The 15,768-nt window shown below is 36.3% G+C and overlaps 1 protein-coding gene and 1 non-coding gene across 2 annotated transcripts in view; one reads left to right on the top strand and one right to left on the bottom strand.

The window, feature by feature from the left end:
• The window catches only part of HCN1 (hyperpolarization activated cyclic nucleotide gated potassium channel 1), a 448,090-nt gene that overhangs the window by 371,184 nt on the left and 61,138 nt on the right, over positions 1 to 15,768 (bottom strand). The window lies entirely within an intron of this gene.
• TRNAS-GGA (transfer RNA serine (anticodon GGA)) lies at positions 5,144 to 5,215 on the top strand. Its single transcript has one exon. It is a non-coding gene; the product is annotated as a tRNA-Ser (tRNA).

The raw sequence follows: 15,768 nt of genomic DNA, 5'->3' as shown, positions 1-15,768 counted from the left end.
TAAGTAGGTTAAATCATCTCCGTTTCAACATTTAAACAATGAATTTACTTAGAAATTTTGTGTCATGGATAATAAAGAGGAAATTCAAATGATTTTTCATTATTTCTAAAATGTAATTTCTTAGTTTAGCTGTACTATTATTTTAAACCACATTTCCTTTGGGGGGAAAAATGTGTGATAATTTTGAGTTAATCTAAAATTTCTGAAAAGGAAAGAACTCATCAAGCAACAAATAAAAATCATATAGAAGGAATTTTTAAAAAATATTAGTGGGTGTGATGTGTAGATTGTGATAAGATAGTTCTACATCTTATTGGTCACCATCATGAAAGGTAATAGATGCTAATCATCTTCCATAGCTTCAGAATTCACCATTAAACTAGCTGTGTCCATATTTAGACACTCATATTTCCCTAATTTTAAAAAGTGCACCTGGAGCAGAATTTTTTCTCCAAAAGACAGAGCCAGCTGTAGAGAGAGAGACAATTAAGCTTGATTGGATGACTCAGCAATAAAAATAGGAAACTAGCTGGATGAGAAAAGATGAGCTACAAAGAACTAGATTGTCAGGAGAGGGCTATTTGAAAGAAAGAATAAGGAAGTGAAAATAAGTCCATCAACACAAACAATTGGAGAGGTGAGCTTTTCAGCTAACGGCAAACCCATTCCTAAAATGGAAAGAGAAGGCAAGGAATGCTTTATTTGTAGTTAAATTGTGTATAAGGGTATATATTTCTCAATGGCTATTATGCTTTAATAAGTAGTTAATATAATACTGAATCAGGGGTCTAGCCCTATCAAAGGTCACCTAAGCCTTTCCACCATCAGGTAACACCACTGTGCTCCTTCCTGCCTCTTCCAGGAACAGGGATCTGATCTTTCTGCCAGAAAAACAATCAGTTCCTCTGCCTCTTGCTAGCTCCTCCTCATCCCTCAAAAGTCCATTCCTTTCATGATTACAGTTACCCAGGGAAGGGTCACTTTATCCTTCAGACTGGATCAGTCTCCTCTCATAAATGTATAACTTTTTAGATGCTGCCTCCTTCACAATACACGGTCCAAGAATGTATGTGTTTAACTTCAATATTTTTAACATTAATCTCTTTTGCTACTTTAAGATCCATCAGAGGAGATCTTGTGTCTGTTTCCTTGACCACGGCATACCCTCAGTAGGAGCTCAGTGAATATTCATTGTTGAGTGAATGGATTCTGAATAGAAAATAATGAGGCAGAGATGCAACTCTGGCCTGACAACTGATTAGTCCCATTATTCTGGACAAGTTCACTTTGCCTCTTTATGTCTTACTTTCCTGTAAGATTTCATCCATTTATAAACCTCCAAGCTCTGATAATAGGTTATATAATGTCCTTTTCTTGAGTTAAATGCAAAATTTTCAAGAAACTTTCATCTTAACTACTATGATATTATTATCTATATTCATTTTCTGCCCGTCCTCTGTTATTTCATTAGAACTTGGTAAAGTTAGCTATTCTTTGTAAGTAGGAGAAACATCTCCTAGTGATGAAAATGAAGAATCCCATCCTCTTTAATTCAGAAGAGTGATGAGACAATTTAAACATTCATTCAACAAATAATGAATAAAAATCAACTAGATGCTAAAAATTGCTCTAGGTGAAGAGGACAAAATAATAAGTAAAAAAACAAAGTCTCCTTTCTCCTAGAGCTTTCATTTTAGGGGAAGTGAAGTAAATAAATATATAATATAGGGAGTTGCAATAAGTTTTAGGTAGAAAAATTAGATCAGGATGGATAAAGAAAACAGCAGAAGATTGATGCTTTATATACAGTAGTCAAAAGGTCTCACTCATAACGACCTTCTACCCATAACTTGAGCAGAGACTTAAAAGAAGTAAAAACAAGAGACTTATCTGGTTAAAGAGCTTTCTAGATAGAGGAAAGAGCTGGTCCAAAAGCTATGAAGGACATTCTTGGCAAAGTTCTAGATATTGAAGCGGTACTGTGTGGCTGCTGCTGCTGCTGCTGCTAAGTCACTTCAGGCGTGTCCAACTCTGTGTGACCCCATAGACGGCAGCCCACCAGGCTCCCCTGTCCCTGGAATTCTCCAGGCAAGAACACTGGAGTGGGTTGCCATTTCCTTCTCCAATGCATGAAAGTGAAAAGTGAGAGTGAAGTCGCTCAGTCATGTCCAACTCTTGGTGACCCCATGGACTGCAGCCTACCAGGCTCCTCCGTCCATGGATTTTCCAGGCAAGAGTACTGGAGTGGGGTGCCATTGCCTTCTCCGACTGTGTGGCTAGAAGGATGTAAAAAGAGCCTTCCAATAAAAGATGAGATTACAGGGGGTAGTCAAGGAGTCAGACAATGTAGGAGGACCTCATGGGCCTCTTCATGGGACTGAAAATCATTGCATTGTTTGGAGCTGTGAAGTGACATGGTTTGCTTAGGTTTTCAAAAGAATGCACCGACAGCGATATGAAAAATTAGCCCACAGGATGCAAGGGTAGAAATAAAGAAAACATTTAGGAGGTGTTACAATAACTCCAGTGGGAGATGAGGATAGCTTGAAACAGAACGGTAAAGGTGGAAATTGTTCAGAAATGGTCCCATTCCAGATCTATTTTGAAATAGACTCAGTGGATTGGATATGGATATGGTGGATATGGTGAGCGAGAGGAGTCAAGTAAGCAGCTGGCTAGAGGGAGAGGAGTGGGGTGTGACTGAGGAGGATCAACACCCTCTCTGACTTGCAGGGCCCAGGATAAGCAGAAGAAAAGAGAAAAATCACCACTTGCATGGGCTACAGGAGAAACAGTGTCTTCAAGTGAAAACTAGGTTTCAGTTTGAGAAAACAAAAAGTGAACAGAGGAGTTTTGTTGAAAGAGTTAGATACCTATGGCCCAGTGGACAGTACCGGGGATGGAGTTGGAGAGGGTTGCAAGAGGAAGTTAGGGTAGTGCATGCATGGAAACATATGGGATGGAGGAAATGTGGTAATCTGAAAATTCTTGCATTTACAGACGCAAACTGGGATCCAGGATACACTGCCATTAGTCTGGATGACATTTCAGGAAGACTGTGGTGATGAGGCTATGAGTCAGTCCTGGAGGAAGGAGGCCTCTTTCTGCTAGAAACCTGTCATGCTCTTAGATGATAAGGAAGTATTAACACAAAATCTGTTTTCAGAGTCATCAGGTTCTGGGCTAAAATATCATCCTTGATTTTTCTCTCATGGAAATGCTTAATCTAATAGCGTATAGTACTGTCATGTGAGATGACAGATGCATTATATTCAATATTTACAATGCTCCCAAGAGTTACCCATTATTCCTACTGTGTAGATTGGGAAATGAAAACTTAGCCAAGTTACATATCTCAGAAGAAGCGAAAAAGAATTTTGACACAATCGTGTACATCAGCCACATGACATTGTTGTCATTTATTAATTTTATGATAATTGTGAAAGACTATTCATGCCAATTGCAAATAAACATCTAATAATGCTTCTTTGTTGAAAATAATTACATGACCGTCTAGACCAGCAGTTCTGAATATTGATGGGGAAATCATTTCAATACCACCATCAGTAGTGATTGCTCTCATGAAATATCCTTCAACAATCACTACTGTGTTCTCTGTGTACCAGGAACTACTAAAGCACAGGGAATTCAACACTAACAGAGAAAGCTGACATTTATACTCTCAACTAGCATCCTGGTGGAGACAGAGCAATAAGTCATGAAACACATAAAAGCATTCTTTTTTTTTTTTTGGCTGCACCAGGCCTTAGTTGCAGAACACAGGATCTTCAATTTTCATTGCAGCATGCGGGATCCTTTTTAGTTGGGTATGTGGAATCTAACCAAGGATGGGACCTGGAGCCTCTGCGTTGGGAGCATGGAGTCCTAGCCACTGGACCACCAGGGAAGTCCCAACAAAACCATTCTAAGTGCCAAGAAGCAAAGACCCACAATATTGTGAGGATGAATATAGAGGAATAACAACTTGAGCTAAATGTGTTCACAAAATATCACTCTGAAAAGATAACATTCAAGTTGTTTAGGAAGGCAGAGAATACAACCAATACAAAAATTCCTAATGAAGGATCCAGCTTCAAGAATAAGTCTAGTGAAGCCAGTGAACAGTCTGCAAAGGAGAGAGTATAAAGAAAAGAAAGAAAGTGAAGTCTCTCAGTTGTGTCCGATTCTTTGCAACCCCATGGACTATAGCCTACCACACTCCTCCATCCATGGGATTTTCCAGGCAAAACTACTGGAGTGGGTTGCCATTTCCTTCTCCAGAGGATCGTCCCAACCCAGGGATCGAACCCAGGTCTCCCGCATTGTAGGCAGATGCATTACCATCTGAGCCACCAGGGAAGTTTTTAAAGGAGACAGTGATACAAGCTAATTTTGGAGAGAGAGGCAGGGGGTCAGATCATGCAAGGTCCTGGAGGTCATGGTAAGGCATATGCAGACTTTATTATAATAAAGTCACTGGAAGGTTTTAATCAGAGGACTCAGAAGAGTTACAAGATCCAATTTGGAAAAGAAAGTTAAAACAACCTATCAGAAAAGACATTACTATGTACACAATATATAAATATATGCTTATATATCCATATGCCACGTATGCATATAACATATATATGTGCATAAATGACAAACAGGGTCTATCTATTTGCCTACACTTCTACTTCAAATAGATTTCTCAAAGTCAAATGCTTAAGAACTGATGCTAAATAAGATGACTGTGCCTTCAGGCAGGAGGAATACAATTCTGTAATTCTAGTAATTCTGATTTCATTTTATTCTTCCTCTCTAAATGACAGGTTTCTTTTTGGTAACTGACATTGAAATGTAGAACCTGCAAAATCAGCCATTTATTATTCCAAGTCACTAGAAGGAATGTCTTCTTACTAAGTTACACATGTGTCATTTCTTTCCCAGAACAACTGGGATATGATTGCATATGATTGTTTCTATCATGTGAAAAGGATGCATGAAGTTGTCTCTCAGCCTCTTGATGATTCACTTTAGACTGAGCCATCACTCCAAAGGCTCCTCTGTGGACCAGGAGGAGCCATGGTGGCTATTTTCACTGACCTGGGGAAGCAAGAATTTTTTGTTAACTATTCATCATGGCTTCTTATATTTCTGGGCTTCCCTGGTGGCTCAGAGGTTAAAGCATCTGCCTGGAATGCTGGAGACCCAGGTTCAATCCCTGGGTCGGGAAGATCCCCTGGAGAAGGAAATGGCAACCCACTCCAGTACTCTTGCCTGGAGAATCCCATGAAGGGAGGAGCCTTGTAGGCTACAGTCCATGGGGTCACAAAGAGTCGGACATGACTGAGCAACTTCACTTTACTATATTTCTACTGTAATGAGAAATTGTAATAATAGTAGATTGTAGAGTTTTTAAGTGACTTATCGTCAAAATAAAAACTAACATGACTACTTTTTAACCACACACAAGCTCTGAGAAAAAATAGATTGTCTATGAAATAAAATCTAGAACTACCAGTTTTAGGATGCACAGTCAAGACAGATACAGTCTTTCATGTATACTTTTATCTATGAATATAATGTGTAACTTTAGGTAAAATGGACATGACAGAAAAATTACATTTACTTTGAGTGGCAAAGAAGGTATTATAATTTCCTGATTTCCATTTCCCAAGAGTATGTCTACATATTAAGGTCATAACAAAAGGCCAAATGTAATATTTCCTGAAAGTATTATCATTCCTTGGTTTTATAAACCATTTATAACCAAAGTAGTATTCTGTTTATTTGTGAAATTTTAAATACCTTTATCTAAGTATATCACACTTTATTTATAGAACCTATTAAAGTACTGAGGAAAAAAGAATAATATATGTGTTGTCACATTACAAGAGAGAATGGGCAAAGTAGCAACTTCTCGGACACTTCAGTTAATAAGAAGCACTAGAACCTTTTTGGCATAAATATGCAATAAAATGCCAGACAACTTGTGTTTTCAAACTTAATTTTTTACTTGACTTGATGAAATAAAAGTTGACCCTATACTGTTAAGATAGGGATACAACTTGAGCTTGTTAAATAAACCACAACAAAAACTGAACAGGTTAGTGTCTTCCTAACATTAAGTGATTATTTTATATATAGCACACATGTGCTTGCAGACCACTGAAAGCTCACACTGGAATCACAGAGGCCATGGCACTACTTATTGAGAATATTTGTTACTGTGCTGTGTGTTTTGCTTAGTCACTCAGTCGTATCTGATTTTCTGAGACCCCATGGACTATAGCCTGCCAGACTCCTCTGTCCATAGGGATTCTTTAGGCAAGAATACTGGAGTAGGTTGCCATGCCCTCCTCCAGAGGCTCTTTCCTACCCAGGGATTGAACCCAGATCTCCCAGACTGTGGGCAGATTCTTTACTGTCTGAGTCATCAGGGAAGCCCAAGAATACTGGAGAGGTTAGCCTATCCCTTGGAGAAGGGATCTTACTAACCCAGGAATCGAACCAGGGTCTTCTTCATTGCAGGTGGATTCATCAGCTGAGCTACTAGGGAAGCCCTATTTATCACTACTAGTGTTTTATTTTCTACACTGTGAACCTTTCACATGCTCTCAAGAAATCATCTACTTTGAAAAAAGTCTCAAAAGGTAAAGCAATTTTTTTTAAGCTATAGAAAAGTCACAAAAGTTTTTTCTGTATTTTTGTAAACATATTTGGTGACTAGAAATATGTTAATAAGCAAGAAATGAATGTTTACTAGTAGAAAATCATTTTCTTACTCCTCCAACTAAATACATTTTGAATACAGACATAAAGAATACTAGTTTGAAAAAAATTCAAATTATTTGCTTTCACAAATCATAGCAGGGTGCATCTGAGGAGTTGGGAGGAACAGTATGAGGGTCAGGGAATTCCAGGCCTAAAAAAGATATTCAAGATCACCCAATTTAACCTCTTCTTTCCAGAGGGGAAATAACCAAGACCGAAAGGATGCTAAGAATATGTTACAATCTAAAGACAGTCCCACTAATTTAATCATAAAAATCACTAAAGGTTAAAGAAACTAAAGGCGTTAAAAGTATGATTGTTGGATAAACATAATCATGGTGGAACCATTGTTACTAAAATGCATATTTGAACTTTTTAAGGTTACTTAATGTTCACAATTTTATTTATGTTATCTGATCACTTTTACTTTTGTTATGCTATAAACTATACTATATCAGGAAAAGCATTTTATATGTTATAGCACATGTACAAAATTGAGAGCTTAAAGATGGAGCATTTGATGCATGCTAAAATAGTTGGAGGAAGAAGACTGAAAAACTGTGGCTTGCAGTTACCTTTGAAATATATCAAAAGAAAAAAAAATGGTATATGAATAGAAGAATAAATATGTGGTACAGAAAATGTACTAAGATGTTAAAGAATCTAGGTAGTGAATATTGTTAGTAGTCACTGTGAAATTCTTTCAAAGTTTGTACCTTTGAAAATGTCCATAATACTTTGTTAGGAAAAGTTTAATGCTTAAGAAGATGTGCTACTCTAGAAGAAAGTAACCAAACCAATTGTTAATGGATAAATCTATAATAATTGCAGAGATGAAGTCTCATATACTTTAACTTTTCAGAGGAATTCATCATTTATTTTTCTACATAGAGGCACAAACTGTGTATGCACATTCCCACCTATATCCATAAAAACATACTGTTAATGATGGAAGAAGGATGACTCTTCGCAAGCTTATGGATCATAGCCCACCAAGCTCCTCTGTCCATGGGATTCTCCAGGCAAGAGTACTAATGGGAAAGAACCCTCCTCCCAATGCAGGAAACTTAAGAGACACAGGTTCCATCCTTGGGTCAGGAAAATCCCCTGAAGAAGGAAACGGCAACCCACTCCAGTACTCTTGCCTGGAGAATCCCATGGACAGAGGAGCTTGGCAGGCTATGGTCCATAGGGTTGCAAAGAGTCAGATATGACTGAAGTGACTTACCATACACACATATCATACCCATCTCTGAAATCAAAAATCTCTCTATAAAATATGATTTTTTTCAATTTTGAAACAAGGCATATCATCCTGTTTTTGACCAAAATGGAATAACAAGGACCAGGTTCCCTTCCTGCTTTAACCAACTACAAAACCTGAAAAACTATGAAAATAATGGTTTTCAGATACTGGATCACAGGCAATGCAGAAGAATAACTCCTGGAAGAGGGGAAGCACCAGCTCCCTGCCTCGAGTGAGTTCTACGGGAGAGTACAGTTAAAAGAAACCAAGATAGAGCTTAGTGGTCTTGTGGAGTTGAGAGACAAAGTATAGAGATAGGAAGGTCACGGTAGCTGGAACTTATGAGTCAAAATACCAGAGACAAAGGAGCTGTACAGAGCAAAGCACCAAGATCTGCAGAAGGACCCTTAAATGAGTCTTTGAGCCCAGGACATGCATGTGAAGTCACCACAAAAACCAGGAAATTTTCTCAAAAAAGGGTAGAGGAAACAGAAACTCTATGAAGAAATAATGGCCGACATTTTTACAAATTTATGAAAACTATAAACACACAGATCAAAGGCACTCAACAAATATCAAGCAGAAGAAACATGAGGAAAACCATATTAAATCACTTAAAAATCAAATTGTTGAACAGCAAAGCTAAAGAGAAAATCTTAAAACCAGCTGGAGGAAAAAGTCTTATTACACACAGTAGAACAAAGAAAAAAGTGACATCAGACATCAGAAACAACGTATGCAGGAAAAAAAATTAACTAATATCTTCATAGTACTAAGAGAAAAAAAAATCTCCTTAGACTCCTTTATGCAGAAAAAATACTCTTCAAATATCAAGACAAATAATGACTATCAGGCATATGAATGTTAAGAAAATTCATCAATGGTAGATGAGCACTACAAGAAATGAAAGTTCTGCCACAGAGAAGGAAAATGATACCAGATGGAAATTTGGATCTACACAAGGCAATGGCAAGAGAAGTCATAAAATAGGCATTTTAAAATTCATTAAAAAAATATTTTAAAACATAATTATCTGTTTGGAACAAAAATAATTTCAATGTATTTGGGCATTGATAACAAACATAGAGATAAATTATATGAAAAAAACAGCACAAAGGCCAGCAAGGAGACAATGAAAATATACTGTTTTAAATTTCTCAGCCCAAATGTAAAAATGTATAATATTTTGTGAATGTAGACTGTGATAATCTAAAGATATATACTGTAAACCTCAGAACAAGTATTGGGAAAAGTACTGAAGTATAGTTTCTAATTCTGGTGGAGGGAATGGCAACCCACTCCAGTATTCTTTCCTGGAAAACTCCCTGGACAGAGGAACCTGATGGGCTACAGTTCACAGGGTCTTAAAGAATCAGGCATGACTGAGCAACTAACATTAACACACAATAGTCACTAATTCAGTAGTTGAGATCAGAGTCATACAAAATACTAAATATAAAAAGGGGAGAGAATTGGGAAAAATTAAGATTCAAAATTGTACACAAAACATTCTCTTTAAAGTAAAAACAGATTGAAAATAAAACATGGAAAAATATATACCATACAAATATTAATCATATAAAGATGGAATGGCTATATTAATGTCAAAGTATATATCAGAGATAAAAAGGGTCATTTTATGGTGCTCAAGAGAGTAATTCATCAAGAGGACATAACAATCCTACTATGTACATCTGGAAGTTCTCCAGATCAAGTGCTGCTAAAGCCTAGCTTGAAGGATTTTGAGCATAACCTGGTTAGCATGTGAAATGAGCGCAATTGTACAGTATTTGGAACATTTTTTGGCATTGCTTTTCTTTGGGATTGGAATGAACACTGACCTTTTCAAGTCTTGTGACCACTGTTGAGTTTTCCAAATTTGCTGACATAATGAGTGCAGCACTTTAACAACATCATCTTTTAGGAATGATGTTGGAATTCCTCAGCTGGAATTCCATCACCTCCACTAGCTTTGTTCATAGTAATGCTTCCTAATGAATGCTCACTTGACTTCACACTCCAGGATGTCTGGCTGTAGGTGAGCGATCACACAACACGTTTTCTCCATAATGGCATTATTCACTACCTAAAAGGTTGTTTATCTAAGACCGGAAATATTGTTGAAAGAAAAACTGGATGATCAAGTAGACTCACAATTTTATTTTTAATATAACAGATCCAAGTTTATATGCAAGTTAGCCATAGGCCATTCCAGACTATTCTGTCTCTATCTCTCAGCTCTTCCGACTCCCTAAGCAATACTAATATGCAAATAGCTCCAGCTCATTGCCTCCCATGGGCAAAGTAAGATTGCTCTTCTTGACTTCTGGTGGCTAGGTGAGGTTATGTGACAGATTTTGGCCAAAGAATCATAGAAAGTTATATATATATATACATCACTTTGAGGCGAATCATTGAATTCTCCACTAAGACTCTATAAGAAGCTGCTAAGATATCTAGGGCCAAGTGATAACATCTCAACATTAAAAAAAAAAAAATTTGTCTCCATAAAACCATTAGTAACTCAGAGACCACACACTGGGGAATACTGAATATGATTTCTAAAATCTCAGAGCATGAGGGAAACACTTCTAAGGAAATCCTCTCTCAAATCTGAGGACATCTTGATTGGTTTTTGCTAATGAAAACATGCTTACATGACTGAACTATGAGGAAATTATTATGTTTCTTTCCTTTAAGAAACTGTTAGCAGCATAATTTAGGAAAAAATGTTTATAAATAGCTGTGAAATTTTTTCACATTTAAATTGTATTTTTAACCTGAAGCATTTCTTCTCCACATCAAATAAAATAACTGAATAAAATAAATTATCATCTGAAGATCCACATGGAGTAAAAAAAAATTAATTTTGATATGTTCGATCTTGCATATTAACATTTTCTGGTTAGGAGTCTGTGCAAAAGCATCCATACTATAGAAAAGAGAACAAGAGGGTAAATGAGTCAGAAACTAGGTTCTTTCTGTTAAATTTTCTCACTAATTAAAGAGTTTATAATGCTATGTATGAAATTTAAGTATAATGTTCTTTTTGCTTCCTAAAAAGTTCTCTACATTTATAAATCTTTCATAAATGTGTACAGTTTGAATGTTATGAAAATATTTCATAGTCCAGTAATGGGAAGTAATTTTGCAATCTCAACACAGTATTGATATTATTTTATTAATAAATAAAATTGCTTTTACTGCCTGTAAAACTCAACAAATTTTAAATGGCATGGCATTTTACAGCTCTATTTCCACTTATTAATCAAAGGAGGATAGATATCTAACTCAGACACCAACACTCCCCACTCCTGCTCCTTCAGCAGACTTAGTGAATTGACTGTGGAGTTCTTTGTGCCCGAGATGCTGTCTTACAATTTTACTCAGAATATCCCATTCAACAATTTCTAATAGATATGTTACAATTGTTTATTTCCTTTTCTAATTCTTCCACTAGATTACAAAAATCTTATTTAGCAAAAGTCGTTGATTATCCATTTTTCTATTCCTGTATGTAGTAGAGTACTCAGCATCTGGTTGGTAGCCAATTGACTTATATTACATACTACATCTGATAATAATATAAAAATATGAAGTTCACAAATGAGAAATCAGCAAAGTATTTAATTATATAGTCTCTTATTTTTCTTAGAATGGTTAGTATGTGATTACACTCACAATGTTTAATTGGAAGTACAGAATCATACACTTAAGAAATGTGCTACTAAATAGAATTCTTTCAAAAACAGTAGAATGTTTCTAGGACATGTGCTAACTAAAAATCTTTTCATCTGAAACCACAGAGTCATCTTCTAATTTCAAGACACAGGAGATTTTTGGAACATCAGAAATAACAAGTCAACTAAATGGAAAGGGGGATGGATGATTTAGTTGGTAAAATTCCCAGCAATAAGACTTGAAAACATTAACACATTTATCTCCTGCTGCTGCTGCTGCTGCTAAGTGGCTTCAGTCGTGTCCGACTCTGTGCGACCCCAGAGATGGCAGCCCACAAGGCTCCTCCACTCATGGGATTTTCCAGGCAAGAGTGCTGGAGTGGGATACCATTGCCTTCTCTGCATTTATCTCCAACACTAGGCAAAAACTGGTAATTTGGCAACAAGGAAAGACTTCAGCAAAACTGTTTTTTTTTTTTTCTTTCCAATCGCTTTCTATTGTCTTTCTCCCCTGCAGCCCAACTAAACTTCTCACATGAGGGAGAACCCCTCTCATGAGAATGCACCTCTCATTCAAGTCACAAAATTCATATTCATATACCTATTTTTTTTAAGAATTATTCAACAACTTGAGAATTTTTCTCACTACCTGACAACCAAGAGCCTACTAAAATATTACCTGGTAATGGCTTAAACTACTTATTTGAAGTTCTATAAAATATTCTTGAAGGAACAAAAATGAATCATTCCCCAATGGTTAAATTTTAGTCATTAATGTCACAATTCCCAAAGTACGTCTGGAAACAGAAAACTAGTCACTTAAAACTTGCAGAGTTCACTATACATAACTTGGCTTTGCATGTCAGTAATAAATACACATATAACTTTTGAATCCATTCACATTCTAGTATTATTCTAATATATATATTATAACTCTATTGGCAGAAATTCTTCAATAACTCTTTTCTAACAAATACAGGGGAGCCTGACATTCTGTAGTCCGTAGGATTGCAGAGTCATACGACTTAGTGACTGCACAACAGCTAATTATTGTCGTTAGAAAATTATTCTGCTTCTACAACAAACATGCCAGGGAAAAGGCGTAATCCTCCACCAGATTAAGGACTATCTAAGTTTGTATTTCATATTGACTAAAATTGGAGAAGCATTTTTAATTTCACAGTATTATAAAAATCTGTGAACTTGAATGCTTGTGATTCAGTGTCAGTCAGTTGGAAGGAATTGCTCTGAACATTTATCTGTATCAAGAGATTAATATTTTTACACAGTGAAGAACTGCTTCCCATACTAAAGAGTGTGCAGCCTCCACAAAATTAGTTGATTCCCCAAACACTTCGATTAGATATTATTAGAGAGTTAACAACTCTTGGATTCTCAGTCTATCTACATTAGATTTTACACTCTATCACAATTCAAATTCCCCCCTTATGCTCTGGTATGATGTCAAATATTGAGGAAGATAGGAATTTCTTTTTTTTAGAGAGAGAGACTGTGGGAAAAAATAGTAAAATAATATGACTGTCTAATTATATAGTACATTACTATTCTCTTTACATTTTCAGTTTTAGAGTTTACAAAGCATTTTCACATGAATGTTCTTTTTGATTATTAAAACAACCATATGACCTAAGTAGAAGCTGTTATCCTCATTTTTTTCCCATGATATAAGTGTCTAGAAACGACTTGTGCAAGGTAATCTTGATTTTCATCTCCATTCAGCAGAATTTCTTTTGTTTCATATGCTTACTCAGCCATATCCCACACCAGTAACAACAAAAAATGCAGCACATTGGAATAATCTGCATATCATTGCAAATATTCCCACTGATGACCAACCTCGATGATGATAATGTGAAGTCACTCAGTCGTGTCCGACTCTTTGCTACCCCATGGACTGTAGCCCACCAGGCTCCTCCATCCATGGGATTTTCCAGGCAAGAATACTGGAGTGGATTGCCATTTCCTTCTCCAGGGGATCTTCCCAACCCAGGGATAGAACCCTGGTCTCCTGCATTGCAGGCAGACGCTTTACCGTCTGAGCCACGAGGGAAGCATCACCATCCTTAATGGAAACCATTTTGAGTCCACCACTCCTGACAGATAATGATTATCTCAAAATAGCTAGTATTTTCTTCCTTCACAACTGCTTTAAATAATATGAATCCTGGGACTAGTTTCTAGAATCCTTACTCAATGTCTACTTTCACTTTAAGATGCAATAAGAAAAAGATTTTGTCTTTTTTTTTTTTTTAATATGGCCTAAATGGCAGACTTAACTCAAAATAGCCACCAGAATTACATAACCAACCAAATGTATTTCCCTTTCACACTAAGACATGACTTCTCTAACACAAAATCTAAAGTGCATACATCAGCAAGATAGAAAGAAAAGTCAAAGTAGGTCTTGCTCATCCATTGCTCAGTACAATTCAAGGGCTCTAATTTTATTTATTCTAGAGGCTTCATAACACAGTAATAATATCTTATAAAAGTTACTTTCTGTGACAATTTCTCATATATTTCAAAACTATGGTTTGTCCAATGAAATCTGAATCAACTACTACTTTTGACATAATGCGAGCATAACTTTGTTTTCTAAAATATTTCTAATTAATAAAAAACACTTTGACGTTGTATCTGACTAAAGTAAAAGACTGATTTGTCAGAAACTGACAATAAAAAGTACATGTTTTCCGTCTATGAGTAGATAATTACATTTAACATTCCCTTTAGAGATCAGCTTAATTTCGCCTCATTATTTGTAACAAAACATTCTCGGGTTTCACTGTACTATTTTCCAATCATGTCATGTCTCTTCACATCTCCCCTTTGGTAGATACGTGCATCACATAATACAAGGCTAAGCAAAGTGACCTGTTCAGCTAAGATCATTACCCAGATAATTAAAGTAACACAATCTACAGCAAGGTGTTTTTATGAAACACTCTGGCAGTTGAACTAGAATTCAAGTTTAAAACAGAATCACATTACAAATTTTGGATCCACTACTCAGGAAACAACCGCATCCCAGTTTGCACTCTAACAGCACCCAGATGAATCTAAAATAGCAGTAGAAGTAATACATGCTGTGTCGACATACACAGTGAAACAGAAAACTGAGACAGTTCTCCAGAAATTCTGGAGAAATGAAAGGCTGAATGTGCTTTGTCCTAAATTAGCCTGATTCATTTACTGCTGCAAATTTTTACTAGGTATATATTGGAAAGAAATAATGTATTTATAGTGCTGCCAGTACTTGGAAAAGCAGTAAGCACACTACTGAACTCTCTGTCGAAATTTTACTGATTTTAAACTAGCGGGGACTTTTATGATAACAATAATGCACATTTCTATAAACCTTAGAGTCTCTAAGTATGTTCAACAGTAACATATCATTTGAACCTCAAAGCCCTTCTGAGAGACTGAGCAGAAAATCATTATTATCCCCATAAATGATGAGCTAGATTGAATTCATCCATGATTTCTCAATTCTCTTGGAATATTTCCCAGGCCTATCCCATTTGGAAGGACATATACTTTCAAGCTGGGTTTTCCAAAGTGGCCAATTTTATCAGGATGCCTTACTTAATTTGGAGCTTCTCCTCTACCCTCTATCACACTCTCACAGAACATCTTCGGTTTTGTTTTTCTTCTATAAAAATCTCCAGTTTTAGATTTAAGACACTCTACTGTTTTTCTTATGTTTGTTTACATTTGCTGAATTGAAATTCCCTTGAGGTCATAATTTAACTCATTTAGTAAGTACTCTTGTGCCCCATTATTTTCCAGACATGAAGCCAGCAGCTAAAAACACATGAAGTCTGTGGTTTCTGCCCTTCTGGAGTTTACTATATAGTTGGGAAGGCAAGGTTTAAGAGAAATTACAAAGGTGAAGAATGAAAGCAAGAAGCATAGGGGTATGCCAGCACATTACAGATGGAAATAACGCTCCCTGAGAAATTCACTAATTCCACCTTAGGGTATCTTAACTTAAAGCCAAAGTCAAAGGAACAAAATGTGATGGACGAATTGGGGTTGGCCAAAGAAACAAAGTTCTAGAAAAAG

The sequence above is a fragment of the Ovis canadensis genome, chromosome 16, assembly GCF_042477335.2.
Source record: "Ovis canadensis isolate MfBH-ARS-UI-01 breed Bighorn chromosome 16, ARS-UI_OviCan_v2, whole genome shotgun sequence".
In the NCBI taxonomy this organism is placed as follows: domain Eukaryota; kingdom Metazoa; phylum Chordata; class Mammalia; order Artiodactyla; family Bovidae; genus Ovis; species Ovis canadensis.
The sequence above is the reverse complement of the archived record's forward strand: the minus strand, read 5'-3'. Positions and strand labels throughout refer to the sequence as shown.